This window comes from Miniopterus natalensis, chromosome 17 (assembly GCF_054644295.1).
Source record: "Miniopterus natalensis isolate mMinNat1 chromosome 17, mMinNat1.hap1, whole genome shotgun sequence".
Lineage (NCBI taxonomy): Eukaryota > Metazoa > Chordata > Mammalia > Chiroptera > Miniopteridae > Miniopterus > Miniopterus natalensis.
In genome coordinates this window covers 35650644-35666998 of record NC_142097.1, presented here as the reverse complement: position 1 = coordinate 35666998, position 16355 = coordinate 35650644, and the positions used below count along the sequence as shown (strand labels likewise).

At 40.1% G+C, this 16355-nt stretch overlaps 1 protein-coding gene across 4 annotated transcripts in view; it reads left to right on the top strand.

Annotated features, from left to right (window-relative positions):
* The window catches only part of KANSL1 (KAT8 regulatory NSL complex subunit 1), a 137735-nt gene that overhangs the window by 15488 nt on the left and 105892 nt on the right, over window positions 1–16355 (top strand). The window contains exon 1 of one of the 4 annotated variants that reach the window (XM_016204010.2): window positions 7210–7341. The exons of the other annotated variants lie outside the window; for them this stretch is intronic. The gene's annotated coding sequence lies outside the window, so the exon portion shown is untranslated. Of the gene's footprint in view, window positions 1–7209; window positions 7342–16355 lie in introns of those variants that run through there. 4 annotated transcript variants of the gene reach the window in all.

Below are 16355 nucleotides of genomic sequence, written 5' to 3'. Positions count from 1 at the left end.
ATGGCAATTTTTACATTAGATTTCTTCAGGTTTCATTATCTGTATAAAGGGACTATGTTCAGCAGGGTTTTTTTGGCATGCATATTTATCTATAAATGATCTAAAACAGTGTTTCTCCAGCTTTTCCTTTAAAGTACTTTCAGGGTCTGGGGTTTTCCAGAGAACTTGTCACAAAAAGGACATTTCTCTGAAGACTCTTTGTTGATCTTGAAAAAATGAGAATTTTGCATTTGCTTTGTAATATATTTGTGTTTATTCTAACAAAAGTGTACCTGATTTTACTATCATCTTTAAATTGACACTTCAGCAAGGTCTCTCCTATTTATCGAATGGCTTCAGTTACTCCCTGGTCCACAGCTGTATGTTCCAGAGTGTACGTGAGAACCCAATTCAAGAATCCAGGGATTAGTGGATTAAAATGTAATATTCCTTTCCAGGAATGGTGTGCCTTTCCATTGGAGGGAACAGGCATGTTTGTTCCAAAATTCGTAGGTTTGCTTTGCTATTAGGGCAAGAGTTTATTTATATATTTTTAAAAATATTTTTATTGAGAGGAAAGGGGAGGGAAAGAGAGAGAGAGAAACATCTATGATGAGAGAGAGAGTCATTGATCGCCTGCCTCCTGCATGCTCTCTATTGGGGATCGAGCCGCCAACCCGGGCATGTACCATGACGGGAATCAAACCAGTAACCTTTGGTGCACGGGATGACTCCCAGCCAACTGAGCCTCACTGGCCAGGATCAGAACAAGATTTTAGAAGCTGCATCTTAACTTTGGACTCAGCAACTGACTTAAAAAAATTTTTTTAAAATGCCTTTTGCCTTATGAACCTGTTGCCTTCGTTTCTCTTTGAACATTTCTCTCCCGACTCTTTATGAGGCCCTCCACAACTTGGTTGCTCATAGCTGTCTTAAAGTTCTTCTGCAAGTTTACCTTTACATTTCATTTAGAAAAGAAGCCAGGTAGTTTTCTTAGTAAATTTTGGGCAAATTCTGACACTCAAGTTTATTATCTGGTACAGTGTTTATGTCCTGGGCAGACTGCTTCATTTGACATTGCCTTATCTGCAAAATCATTATATTAAAGCACTCCTTTTATGTTTGGTCAGTTAACTTTTTTGCTTAATTCTGATTGAGAATTTAAAAATGTTCTATACTATAGTTCAAAGCTTTCAAAATAAAGTCTACCTAAATAGGCACTGTAGTTTTTCTTTACTTTGTTTAACTCCTTGAGAAACTTAAAATATTCATATAAAGTACTTGCTAAACTGCATGCATTAGAATTCAGTGCTTGTGTAGCTACTTTGAAATCTGGGACTACAGTGGAGAAAACCATCAGTCTTGGATGTTGGATCTTAACATAGCTGATAGCCTGAGAGAACCTGACTTGTTTAAGTGATATACTTGTATTCAGTTGAATTTTAATGCTATCTTCTGAATTATCCCAAAATAATTACTAGATTTAGGAGTGCTTTCAAGGTTAACCTTAACTTTAGTTATTGTTCTCATAACTAACACAGTTAAATCATGAGGCTGCCTAAGATTAGTTTTTCTCCTTGAGTTATTGGATCCCTTTTATGGAGAGATAGTAAGATATTACCTTTATGTAAATTCTGGTCTGTATCTGTAGTAAGAGGAAGAAAATCATCTAGTTAGGTGGGATTGAAACTAAGGAATGCCATGCATTCTTCCCCCCCCCACTTTTATATATTTTATTTCTGCATATATTATAAACAACACTTTTGCACAATTACTTTTAAGGAATTTTGAAATTAGGAAACCAAAATTCTTACATTTACCCACAAACGTCTACGATGCTGTTTGAGCCTTTGTGAATGCAGTTCTCCTTCAGCCTGAAGGACTTCCTTTAACATTTCTTACAGTACAGGTCTGCTAGTAATACATGAGCTCAGCTTTTGTTGTCATGCATTCTTATAATACTTTGCCATTTACAGAAGTTTTTCAGATGATGTAAATTGTTTAATCTTACTGAAAGTCTGTTGCTACTGAACTGAGTGCGTAAGAATATATGTTTTGAATCAGTTTAAACCTCCATTTAGTGAAAAAGAAAATCTTGATTTCTGAGCTTTATAGTTACTGTAATCAGTGCGAGGGCTTTCTCTTACTTATATTTGGCTAAATCTTGATACATGCGAAACCGTGAAATAGGTAGTACAGTTTGGGTTTAATACCTTTATCAAGGTATTAAACAGGTGCTTCCTGTTTGCCAAGTGAGTCACATGTTTCTGCTGGGAGGCTGTAACTCAGGAAGGCAGGCGGTGCAGTTGGAAAGAGCATCGGAGACTGCACCCTGCTGCCAGCACGTGCTTCAGCTTCGAGTCTTTGGGCAGTTTCCTGACTGTCCTCTTTGGCCTCATTTTCCTCAGTAATGAAATCTGGAGATTGAACTACATGGCCCTTCATATTCCTTGTACACCCAAAATTCTTTGATTTAAATTTCTTAGCTTTGATTCAGTTTATTCTGGCTATTTAATATTTAGCTGGTTAAATATTAACAAAAGAGCATGCATCAATTTCAGTTTAAAGATGTTTCTTTCATGATATAAAGTTTAATATTGTCTTAAATAGATGGATGTGTTCATTTCCATGATATCTGGTCATGAGCTTAATAGGTGGTCACTGAATTTTTTTGAATAAATGGATTTTAACTTTTCTTATGTGGCTTTAGAGTTATGATTGTAAATAATCCTTTTCAGAACTGGAATGTTTTTAGGAGACTCCAAGCATTTTTATATATAGTGTTATCTGACTTTATGAATGCACACATTGTTGGCTGGAGTCTAGAGTGGGATTTGAAGTTTGAATTAGGGAAGATGTTGCTGACCTTTACTTATATAGTTTATTTTAACCTTTCAGTTATTAAACTTTGGAAAATACCTTCATTCATTCATTTTATTTATTTATTTATCTTCACCTGAGGATATGTTTTGTGTTAATTTTTTAGAGAGAGAGAGAGACATCAATGTGAGAGAGAAACATGGGTTGGTTGCTTCCCGTACATGCTCAGGGATTGAACCCACAACCTAGGTATGTCCCCTGACCGGGAATCAAACGTGCAACCTTTTGGTGTATGGGGCGATGCTCCAACCATCTGAGCCACCTAGCCAGGGCTAGCTTCATTTGTTAATTACGATGATAATAATAGCTAAACTTATGAAGTAGGCACTACTATACCCTTTTTACAGAGTAGAAACTGAGGCTTATAAGTTAACTACTTTGCTCAAAGTAACACAGTTGGTAAGTGATGGAGGCACAATAAAATCTAGGGCTATCCCTTACTCTTAATTACTACAGTACACCTCTTTTCATTTTTTCAGCAAATTCTTATGAAGTACCTCCTTTTGCAAGGTTATGGACTAGGTCTCTGGGATACAGTGGTAAATAACAAAAACAGGGGTCCCTGTCCTTTTGAAACTAAATGGTTTAGGCTTTAGGACTTTCCCCTGAGTTACTATAATAATTACTTTTTTTAAAAGTGCAAAACAAAAGAATCCCTTGTCCTTGTGAGATTAGTTTGGACGTGCAAAGTACTGAGTATATCATAGAATATTCTGCTTAGGAATTTCTTTCTGGCTTGTTAGAAGATATATGGTGGGGAAGTTAGAATGCCTTTTTGGAATATGTTTATTGTATAGATGAGAGTAATAAATCTGAAATTGGAATATCCATAGTTCTTGCCTTTAAGGACTTCCAGACCAGCTTCAGAAGGAGGGTGAGAATGATAAATGAAAAAAACCTCAGAGGAATTAGAGAGAGCATTTAATCAAGAGCAGGGTAATGTAGTACCAGTTACATTATTGTTAAGTGAAGTGAGGAAATGACAATGGTTGTATGGTGAAACATATCTTGAAGGAAAAATAAGTTGGAGGTGGATTTGGGGAGAGGAATGAACAAAGAATGATGGTGAGGAGGGATGGTCCTCTTTTTCTTGGCAGAAAGAACACAGATAAAGACATGGATGGGTATAGAGTTGTGTATAGGAAGGAAGGGCTTTTCTGAGGAATGAATAAATGTTATATAAAATAAATGTTGGTTGTTATATTGTTCTTATGTGGCTGGAAGTCCAGAAGTCTTGCAGATAGCAGGATTGTTTGATACAAAGGCTTAATAACTGTCACCAAGAACCAAGGTTCTTGTCCACTCTGCCACCTTTCGATGTTGGTGGCATCTTCAGGCTTACTGTAAGATAACTAGTGGTTTGAGGTGTCATGTTTAGCACTGAGAAAGAGGGAGTGTTTCTTCCTTATCTTTAGGATTTAGGATTGAAGAAGCTTTTATCATAGTTCTCTCTTGGAGATCTTTTGGAAGGCTTCCACTCATTTCTCATTGGCCAGGATTGGGTTCCGAACCAATGCCCATTCCCAACCAATCATTGGCAAAGAGAATGGGTTAAAATTAATCCATTAGGATAGAGTGGGTATTGGAGAGTCAGCTACAGTGCCTGTTCCAACAGTGATTTGAAAAGTGAGCAGTAGTATGTGTGTGTTTTTAATCAGTCTTGACATCCACTGTGTTTCTGGGGGCAATTTTTAGCAAACATATTTCTATCTCTAAGATTTTTGTGTCTGTACTGGCTTACTGTTGAATGTCCTTATTTGTAAAAATTGGTGCCTAAGCAGAAAGACATCTGATTTGAGATGAGTGTAAAACAGTTTGACTGATCTAAGTGCCATAAACACTGTGAACTCCTGATTCTTGAGCTAAGCAATGAGAGAAAGAGAAAGTAGGAATTTATTTTCCCCTAAAATGCATGTTTTGAAATGAGCATTTCCATCTTTTCCCTAGTCCATTGAAAAACATAGTTCATACTGGCTATTTGGGGGCCTAATTAAATCTGGCAGTTGAGTTTTAAAGGTTGAAGAAGCAGTAGTAAGGTTATTTTGTGGAGGGTGTCTTTGAACATGATATTAAAGTATACACTGCAAAGGGCTTTGCCTTATTTGGTGTTTTTCATTCTGCTCATTTAGATTTCAGAAGCCTCAGATTAGGGCTCTCGTTCGCCATCTATTGGTCCTGGGATTGTATGTTTAACACCCTTATGCTGTACTTTGTGGAATTACTATTATGTGGAGATATGTTTGTGTACATTTTTTAATCAACTAAATATTCTTCCCCAGGATTATACATTAAAAGGCCAAGATTAGGATCTCTTTTGGGTGTGTATACAAATATGTATACATATATTAGTTTATTCTTTGTGTAATTTGACTCAGCTGGTTGCTTTTGATATTTGAAAACCACTATGATTGAGTGATTTTAAGAGTATACACATGGAAATATAGGTGCACATGGAAATATGCTGTAGAAGCTGGTGAGTTAGTGTAACTGTGGGAAGACTAAAGCTGTGGGTTTTTTTGACTAGAAGTGAGGCATACTGCCGGATATTGGTTCTGGTAAGCCACAAAACAGTATGAGCATTTCTCAGCTTCATTTTTGGTAGTAGAATATGTCCCTTCTCACCTGCTGAATTGGATGATTAAATTGTTGGAAACATTTTTTATTTATTCAGTCATTTAAAGTAATATTTTGATGAATCCTAGGATTCTTTTTTTTTTTGTCTTGAAGCACTTAATTCATCTTTTGGCAGCTTTTTCTTGTTTTAAAGGATGATGGAATATAACTTGTATATTTGTGTAAATGTCCCACTTTGCATTATATTACTGATTTTTTTTTTTTTTTTAAATCTGGAAAAGAGTCCATTATTTTAAGACCCTATTTTGGGAAATGAATAAAATACTGTATGAAGGTGGGAAGTTTGCTTTTTGTTGTGAGATTTGGGTTTCGCTACGGAGTTCTTTGTTAAACTTTTAGCATAGCAGGGAACTTCCTTTTGGTGGCGACAGGAAGCATAAATACTCATTGTGTAATGCCGTTTGCCTGTTTTGGCGGATCTGCCAAGCCATGACACCCAAAACAAGACGCGTGCTTCTTTAACTAAAACTACAGTTCCCAGCGGGCCCGGCGCTGGTGGGCTATCACTTCCCCTCTCGCTCCCGGCTTCTTCCCGGGCTGGCCCGGCGCGGGCCCTGGCCTGCGCCTGCGCAATGACGACGTGCGCTTTTTTCTTTTTTTTTTTTTTTACCCTGGCGGCTGCGGAGCGCGGCGCTGGGGCTAGTGCCCAGGCGTGCTGCAGTGTACGGAGACAGGCTGCTAGGACAAAGGGCGGCAGGAAGCGCTTCACTGGTCAAGGAGCTTCCTACCCGATTCAGCGCACGTTAGCCCTGGTACAGTGTGGCAACGTGGGCATTAGCCTGCAGGCATCACTACACAGTCCAAACAGATCCTCGCTCATGTCCTCTCGCTCCGCTGCGCCAGCCCGCCTAGCCCCTCATAGCCGGCGCGCGACCCCACCAGCCCCAGCGCGGAGGGAATGTGACGGCGTCAGTGCCTCAGGTTAGCCTCACCTCGGCCCGAGCCAGAGCCCGCTCCCGCTTGCCGCAGTGCCGCGTGCCGCCGCCGCACGTCTGAGAGCACCTGGGGCCCTGCGCCGCGGCCTCCACAGATGGAGGTGCAGGAACAGCGACCGCGGCAAGGAGCCATGACTGAGGCGGCGGCGGCGGCGGCCGCGCCTCCTGGCGGCCCGTGGGCGCGGCGGGCGCCCCCTGGCGGCGCGCCGGGGCGGAGCGGCCTTTCGCCGCCGCAGCCGCAGCCGGCGGAGGCGCTGCTGTCCCTCCTCCCCGTGTCCCCGGCGCTCGCCCGCTCGCTCGCTCGCTCCATTCTCCCTCCGCTTCAGATTAAAGGGGGGGAGGGAAAAGGAGCTCGGCCGCCATTTTCCCACTGCCGCCGCCACCGCCGCCACCGCTCGCCGAACGGGCGGGAGAACCGAGCACCGTAGCGAAGCCGACTCATCTCGCCGCGGCGGCGCGGGGAGCGGCCGGAGCGCGCTCCCCGGCCAGGAAGAGACGTCCGGGGGTGGCGGCCGGGGTGCGGGTTCGGGCTGCAGACGGCTGCGCTTGTTTGTGCGGGGCGGGGGGGGCGGCTTCACCCTCTGCCCCCGCCCGCCCGTCCTCCCGGCCGGGCTGCGGTCCTCGGCCGTGCCCAGGCCCTGCCGGAGCCGAGGAAGGCCGGAGAAAGGGCCCTAAAGAGAAGAAAAAGCGGCCGCTCCCCGCCGCCTTCCCCTCCCCCTCCGCCTCGCCCCCCCGCCCGGAAAGTCAGGGCGGCTCCGGGCGCCGGGGGGGAGGAGAGCGGGGGCCCGGGCCGGAGCCGCTGCTGCGCGCCCCCGCCCGCCGTCGGCCCTCGGCGCCCAGGCCGGGGGCTGTTTGCAAACTGCGCCCATTTTGTGGGGCCGAATCCGCCCGGGCTACGCTCCTCCATCACGTGGTAGGTGCTGCTGCTGCTGCTCCTTTCCTCCACCTCCTCCCGCTGCCCTTTCTCCTTCTCCTCGCTCTCCCTGTGGCTCCCATTTCTCCCTCTCTTTGTTAGTTGTAACTAGAAAGGCAGGGCAGGGCAGGAAAAATCCCCGGAACTTTAAATGGCCTCTCCGGGCTTCCCCGCTGCGGGTCCGGGGCTGGGAGTCGCCCCAAGGGCGGGGGTGTGCGGGGGCCTTTCCCCACCAGCTGCCGCCTCGTTCGCTAGCTTTTCCTTTGGCGTTCTATTTAAAAAGGAGGCCTTAAGAACACGATTTATTCCTGTTTTAAATAACAAAACAAAACAAACTCTGGTTCTCGCCTTGAACTTCTCGACTGCAAAAGGCCTTTCTCTGCTCGAAACACACATCTTGTGCGTTTCACGGTGTATATCACAACTCTTGATTGTTTAGTGAGATGGTTATTTGTTTCATTTATTTATTGTTTTTGTTGCCTGTAAATTGAGGTCACTTAGGTTTTCAGATCTAGTTTCCCTCAGGCGGACGTGTTTTTTTTGTGTGTGTGTTTTTTTTTTTTTTAAACTAAAGAGGAAGAGGTATTTATTTGCTTTTAAGTGAGTTTGGGGGCCTGTTTTCCGGCTGACGGTCTTTTGATTTTCAGCATATAGTTAGGTGGTTCTTCCATAGGATAAACAGTACCGTGATGTTTTACTTAAAAATCCTTTTGTTTTCCATTTTTGGGATCCTAGTGTGGTATTTTTGAGGAACACGTTACTTAACTATCGCTTATTGGATTGCCTTAGGGGAGAAGGGGTGACATGATGGCGCCACTTTAAATTGCTCTTTCCTTCTCCGTTTTCCCCCTTTATTCTGGAGGTCACTGGTGCATTTTTTGTGACCTATTAATAAAGCTGTACTTGAGAATATTAACAATACAACTCGTAGGGTCAGAGTTTGGTACCTTAAGGGTCGGGAGACTCGAATCCCAAGGTCCCCAAAGTTCCGAGAAATCTCCCTAGTCTTGCCTCGCCTCCCTCCGCTCCATTCACAATCCTGGTGTTGCCATCTCCTTTGTCACGTGGCTAGCAATCATTGTGTTTTTTTTTGTTTTGGGATGTGTTTATATTTTTAAATTGTAGCCCAGAAGAACCTACCCCATTCCCATTTGAGAGAGCAAAACGTTTTAGTTGTTTTAGCTTTAGAGTCGGAGAACATTTCTAAAAAACGATAAAATTACATAATCTTTGCCTTGCATAATCATGATATAGTTATAGATTGTTACTGAACTTCGTTCTAAAGCACTTTCAAGTATGGAAAACTAGTACATCGGAATGTTTTTCATATTTCAGAGTAGTATAGTTTCTATTTTTTCCTACTTTTGGGATCATTTAAAGTACCACTATTTACAAAGGCTTAAGTGGGTGTGTTTTCCCCTCCCCCCTTCTATAGGCTGTACTTGGTTCCTTTTCTGACATACTGTCTGACCAATTTAGAAATTTTCAGTTGTCTGAAGGTTTGTCAGTTTAAAACTATTTTTCTTATCTCCTAACAATAAATACTTTTGAGTAATAATTGTACTTTACCTAAGGGTATTTATTATATTTATGTTGCACTTTTGATCTGGAGAATTTTTGCTTTTAATCCTAAAAGTTTAAATGAATGTTCAGTTATCTGTTTCTTTATCAGTTTTCCTAATAATTGGGTAAATTCCTATTTTATAAAGTATCAAGTATATGTCTGTTTTTCTACATAGGTTACTATCCACTTTTGCAATTTAAAAAAATATTGTGATTTAAGAAACTTCTTTAAAAAGTAAATATGAAATGTAGTGATTCTTAAGGATGCATTGATTATTGTCCTCTTACTATGTATATTTTCAGTGGTTTGGGCCATTTTCCTTGCTAACAGTTACATCATGTCATGTGATATGTGCAGTGTGATGTGTAGTTCTAAAAATAAGGCAAGGTAAAAATGCTCATCCCTTGAGGAATTTAAAAAATGTACTATAAATGTGGGATAACTGATTTACATTTCTGATTTTGGTCATGGAATTCTGATTTCAATTTTCACTAGGTTTCTCCAACAAAGTATGCAGTTCCTTTGAATTTTTAGCATGTTTGATGTATTTGTTAGTGATCTCATGTTTGGAGATGGTTAACTTTATTTCTCAAGTGTGCACTAGTTGAAGAGAAACATTAGATGTGACAAAGATTCTTAAACATCTGTGTTATGGTTGGTCTCTGATAACTACCTCATTGAAGTATATATAAGATAAGTATTTTTGATTTGTGTTTGTACAGACAGTTAAAAGAATGATCAATTAAATATTGATGAAACCTTGAGGTCGGGTGGGATTTTTGGTCCCTTTGCCTATGTGAATCTATTGAAGTATTTAGAAGTGTTCCTGCATCTTCTCTGAAAGCTCATTCAGAACATTAGTATTTTGACTTTTGTGCTTTACCAAAGTCAGGTGTTAAACTTTTTGTCTGATTTCCTTTTTTTCTTGCCTACACACGTTATTTCTATGGCTAAATCTGCAGATGGATTTGTGAATAGAGCATTCTTTGATTGTTAAGTGACTTATCATTGTCCTGTTGAAGAAAATTTTGGACGCTGGAAAATGAGTAAGCCTTAGTTCACTTTTGAACTTTTATCAAGGTGAGAAGAAAGGAAAATAATTCTAGTGCTCCATTTTTTTCTTCTTTAAACACTGCCAATACTCTTCCACCTCATTTGTTACACTGTAACCTATATCCTTTGAATTTTATTGGGTTGACCACAGATTTTAATTGTATTTTAAAGTGAAAACAAGTTTTAGATTTGTTCTGTTGATACAACCTGACTCATGTGACCTGTAAACATAGGGTCATGTGGTTGATGATGTTGGTTTGAGAAAGTATTTTAGTATTTGAGTGATTCTAGTTAGGAACTTTTGTGAATAAAGCTTAGTTACCTTGTTATATTAGAAACACAATTTTTAAATGTTGTAAAACATAATACTAATGTTGTATTTTCTAAACAATAGTCATTGAAAGTCTTGCTTTTAAAGAGTAATGCCTATTCCTCTTATAGCCGGCTTGGTGGGGTTATTTTTTTCTTCTTGGTGAGGCCATTAAGACAAATTTATTTGACTTCCTGGAGAAGAGAGCGAGATTTTAAAAAATTGATTCCTCCCCTCCCTCAAAGATCTCTCCATTCCCTTGAATTTGGAAAGGGGGGAATAGTGTGAGGTCTTCAGTTGATTGCCCCAGAGCAAATTTCATCATTTAGTGGTTTATCTACAGGTTTAAAGCATCTTTTCTTTGCCCTCTTTCTCTTTTAAGTGAGTTTCTGCTTTGATTAGTTAGACTGTCTTAGGTCTCAGGAAGCCTCTTTTTTATATTAGTGTTCCCTTTTGCTTGATCACTTTATGAAGTACAGTGCAGGTGTCCCAAGTAAAAATGGTCGCAAACACCTGGCTTGCCTACAGTCTTAGTGCAGAGTATTCGGACCATGTCCTTTACCTAAAATAGGACTTTATTTCTTGGAAATATATATTAAGACTGGTTTTCCAGTCTTCATGTTGGTTCTGAAGATGTATGTTTAAATTATAGTTTCTATCCTAATAAACTGCATGTTAGCCTCTGGGCATATTAAAAGTTTTGTAAAAATGTTCTTGCCAGAGTGTAGTAATTCATAACACAAAAATAAGACTCTTTCATCAGTACTTCTCATTCTCTAAAATGTAAGATCAAAACTTAGTGAACCACAGTAATGGTTAGGAAAGACAGTATTAATTGGAAAAGACAAATGCCCCACTATACTAGAGGTCTCCAGCATTTGAAGGTCACAAGATGAGGTAAGATGTAAGTGGTGTCTTTGGGTGTCACTTGCAGATTGTGGGGAGAATTATGGGTCATACAGGAAAAGACCAGTTGGGAGGGTCGCTTAATTATTCAGTTATATTTGTTTTTACATTATGCCATGTGCCTGTCTTTTAAGATGTAGGGTAAAATGTATAGGAGAAAATAAGCCAGCAAGGTATAATTTACCAAAAAGCCTGGACTCCAGACAGAACTGAAATTGACATTTTTTTCTTTATTTGTTATGCTTTTTCTTGTCTTTGCTGGAATAAAGGTAAAGCTAAAATAAAATGCAGGGTATGAGGAAACTGACTTCAAAGTTTAAAGCACAGTTCATATTTATGAATGAAAAACAAACAAACTTGGGTAGTCTGAAAGAAAAACTTAAAGATTTGTATATGAAGGTTTTAAACTTTTATGCCAGGAGGCCCTCAAGGTGGAGACCTTTTAAATTTTTGTCTTTCCTTTGAGTAGTGAGTCTGGCAGATAATAGTTGCTTAATAAATATTACTGGCTGCAAGCCTTGCTTTTCCAAGACTTTAAGCTAGCTCCATAAAATTTTAACGTTTGACTGCCGTAACCTACTAAGGAACTTATATATATATATGTATGTATGTATGTATGTACGTTGTTAATCCTCATCTGAGGATATTTTTTCCATGGAGGGTGAGGTGGTGGTGGTGGGGGGACATTGGCTTGTTGCTTCCTCTCACACTCCCTTGACCTGGGGCAGGGATTGAACCCACAACTGAGGTACATGCCCTTGACCAGAATTGAACCTGCGACCCCTCAGTATGAGAGCAGGCACTCTAACCACTGAGCCATGCCGGAGAGGGTGCTGTATATTTTAACGTTGACTATAAACTTAAAATTTTACCCAGTCCTAATTTTTTAAGAATTAGTTTCTTCCCCAAGCTTTTGAGAATCAGGAAATGTAAGATAGAGGTAAATTCAGTGCAGTTTTATCTAAATGTTATCAAAAACTCTGGTTCTTGTTACTTGAACCAGGAATCCCAAATGAGATCTCACTCTGAATTTTAAGTACAGCAGATTCTGCCCTTGTTTGGAAAAAGTTGCTTGAGTGGCATCAAACATAATGGAAGCCCCTCATCTTTTAATTTCTTTTTTAAAAAAGATCAGCTTGCCCTGCCGGCATGGCTCAGTGGTGGAGCATCAACCTGTGATCCAGGAGATTGCAGTTCCATTCCCAGTCAGGGCACATGCCCAGGTTGCAGGCTTGGTCCCCAGTGGGGAAGCGTACAGAAGGTAGCCCATCAATGACTCTCTCTCATCATTGATGTTTCTGTCTCTCTCCCTCTCCCTCACGCTCTCTGAAACCAATAAAAACAGTTTGAAAATAAAATAATAAGATCATATCTGGTAAACCTCAGTTGGAGGGGAAGCATTGGGGAATAAAAAAATATGAGTAACAATTTTGTTAGAACGTTAAACCAAAAATTGCTAAAAATGTATATCCAGGCTTGCTTTTACTACTTGTTATTTGGCCTTTGTGACTGCTTATTAGCACTTCCACTGGAGGGTGTGAAGGGATAGAGGCGAAAAGCTAATTAGTTTAATTTCTGATGTTTGCTAGTGTAGAGGCTTTGTAGAAATACTAGTTTGATAAGTTGAGCTGTCGGGAAAGTTTCATTAAACTGTTCAAACATTACCATGGAGAACTTAGGATTTTGAAGACTTTAAGCACATATAAAAAAAAAAAAATTGGACAGCTGTTTTTGCAGTTACTGGTTTACTGCCTACTTCCTAGTTTTTCCTTTGACCTCTCAAGGGTATGAAAGAAGGATGTTAGTATTAATATTTAACATTTCCCTGGCATTGGAAAAATGAATTTTTATTTATCATTAATTCAGTACTCTAAAGGGGTAAGGTAGGCTTCAGTAAGATCCCTGGAATTTGGTCTAGGATGCCCGCTAAGAATAACCTTTTTGCTTTTGAATTGCTTGGACCCTTCAAGAAGTCTCTGATTTTAGGATTGTTCAAACACTTGTATTGTTAAGAGTTTGTTAGAGAGAGATGAGATTAAAAAGTACATTTTTTTCCTTTTTGTGAGCTAAACTGGTAGGAAATTTGTATTCAGTGGTAGAATAGAAATAGGGTAAACCAATAAATGTTTTGATAGGTATCCTTCAAAAATTTTTTTCTGTTTATATATTTTTATTTTTTATTTATTTATTTATTTATTTTTAAATATATCTTTATTGATCTCAGAGAGAAGAAAGGAGAGGGAAAGAGATAGAAACATCAATGATGAGAGTCACTGATCGGCTGCCTCCTGCACGCCCCCAACTGGGGATCAAGCCCACAACCCAGCCATGTGCCCTGACTGGGAATCGAACCCCAATTGCCTGGATCCTAGGTCGATGCTCAACCGCTGAGCCATGCCCGGCCAGGCTTTATATATTTTTAAACACAAACGGGATCATACTAATGTGGCTTGGTCTTTTTTCCCTCATTTAGTTATATATCAGGTTTTTCACATCAAAACATATATAGTTTTCTTTTTAAATAGCTGCATAATTTTCCAGTGTGTCTTTTTTTAAGTTTAGGGTTTTTTGTATTACAGTTCTTCAGTGAAAGAATTGTGCATACATCTTTACATATCTATGAGAATATTTCTCTTGGATAGGTTCCTAGAAGTGCAGTTACTGGGTAAAATTTTGGGTAATTGCATTTAAACTTTTGATAGATTTTGCCTTCAAAAGACTTATGTAACCAAATTTATAGTTTAAAAGTTACAGTTAAACAATTTGCCAGTCTTAGTGCAGGTGCTTGGTAATATAAATGACTGGAACTTGAGGTAGATGAAGTCTGTCCTAGATTCAGTTGGTGCCAGCTTCTTGTTAGCTCATTATCACTTTTTGATCAGGCAGCCCCTTTAACTTCATAATGGATCTCCAGCTGCTGCATTCAACATAGAATGCTCAGGTTAACTAAAATGTATTGGTCCACTGTCTGCCAGGCACAGTGCTACATGTGGGGGAGAAAAATAAAAGGAAATACACAGTCTAGGGAAGGAGGAGAAAGACAAAATTGGGAATTTATATTACATTATGAGCTGTTGCCCAGGGAGGGTGTTATGGGGGTGCAGGTAAGACCCTAAAGGGAGAAGGACCCCTAACTCAGCTTGGAATGAATGGGGAATACTTGAAAGAGCATGTGATGTTGGAGAAGAAAGAGTAGCATGAGCAGAGGTGCAAGGGCATGGAAGAGCCTGGAACTATGAATACAATTCAGGAAGCTTGGAGCGGGGACATTAGGGTCACTGAAAGATTTTAAGCAGGAGTAAGCATGGTCAGATTTATTTTCTATTCCCTCCCTCCTTCCCTCTCTTCCTCCTGTTTTTATAATCATTTTGGTGGTAGATGCTAGATAGAAGGCTTGCTGAGACAGGAAGAAAGAACAGTTGAGAGATTATTACTGCCTGGATTACTGTAGTACGTAATTAGGTTCTGAATTAAGGCAGCGACATTAAGGGTGGAGTGAATGTGTGTGTCATACCCATTCTACCTATTTTGAACTCTCCCTAGTCAGCCTTCAGAATTCAGTCAGAATATCTCTTTCTGGAAGCCTTCCTTGACCTCTTCAGGCAAAACACAATGTTTTATCATCTGGGTTTTCCTTTGCACCTGTTTTCTATCATCTCATCTTTGCATTAATGAAACTTATTCTTAGTGCGTTCACATTAGGCCATGAACTTCTGCAGCCTTTCTACTATTTGTGTCCGGCATTAGGATATGTTTTCAATGAGGTGTCTATGATAGACAGTACATCAGTGATTGGGATTAGGATTCATTCACATAGGAAATGTCGAGGGGGCAGGAATTGGTTTAGGATTTGGTGTTGGGGGCATGGAATGGGTTTTGTATATGGAATAGTTGAAGCAGTGTGGATCATGCTGTACCCTACATATTACATATTCTTTAGGTTTCAACTTAGATGTTGTTTCTTCTGGGAAGCCTTCTATGACTCTACCCACTCTCAACCTGTGTGAGAGTCCCCTAATATGGCCCCCAGGATTCCCTGATCACATAGTAGTGTCTGTCTGTACTGGTCTTTGTCATCATTGTGTAGACACTTAGTGTGGTGCTTTTAATGTTATAGGTATTTTAATAAAATGTTTGTTGGAGATAATCAATTGGTATTCCCTCATCAACTTTCCTCTAAAAACTAAAATTTGAAATCTAGTGTCTAGCAGTTAAGGTCCTTTTGATTTAAACCTAGCATTAAATTACTTAATATAATGGTTTAAAAATTGTGGACTTTAGAATTAGGGATTTGAATTGGAATCCTGCTTTTGCATCTTAGGGATTGTGTGATCTTGGGCACATCACTTCTGAACGTCAAGTTTCCTCATCTATAATATGAATAAGAGTACTGCCTTACAATGTTATTGTGAAGGTAAATGAGAGCATGTGTAAAACGCTTAACTTAGCACAGTGACTGACATAGTGAAAGGTCAGTTAATGTTAGTGAGCAGAAGTCATAATAATAACCTCCAGTCAGAGCTATGATTCTCTTAGTAATTATAAAACTTTCTCAGTTAAGCCCTGTTGGTGTAGGAAAGTGTTAGGGATTGCGGTGGTGAGGTCTACATTATTTCTTCGTTTCATAATAAAAATTATGCCTTTCACTTCCTATTGTATTACATATCTACTTTTTCCCCCCCATGTAAAAGAAATACTTTCCAGTGTGTCCCATAATGTAGCTTTCAGTACTTTATCACAAATCACTACATACATAGCTGCTTTCCTTCTCTCTCTCTCCTTGAGAAGCTGTACATGTACCGCGTGGATCATCTCCCAAATCCTTTCCCGTTAGTTTGATTGATAGTTTCTCGGTTAGAGTTTCCTCATCTTTCTCTGCTTAGCAAAATCGTATTAAAATTTGAAGGTCTACTTCCCCAAGTGTTGTTATTGTTTCGTGTGTTTTTTTGTTAATCCTCACCCAAGTATATTTTTTCCGTTGATTTTTAGAAAGAATGGCAAGGGAGGGGGGAAGAAACATCAGTTGGTTGCCTCCCACAGGACTGGGGCTGGGAATCCAACCTGTATTCCAGATAGGTGCCCTTGACTGGGAATCTAACCCAAGTTCAGTCCTCAGGCAGACACTGTAACCACTGAGCAACACTTGCCAGGGCAACCAAGTGTTTTTTGCGTATTCAATCA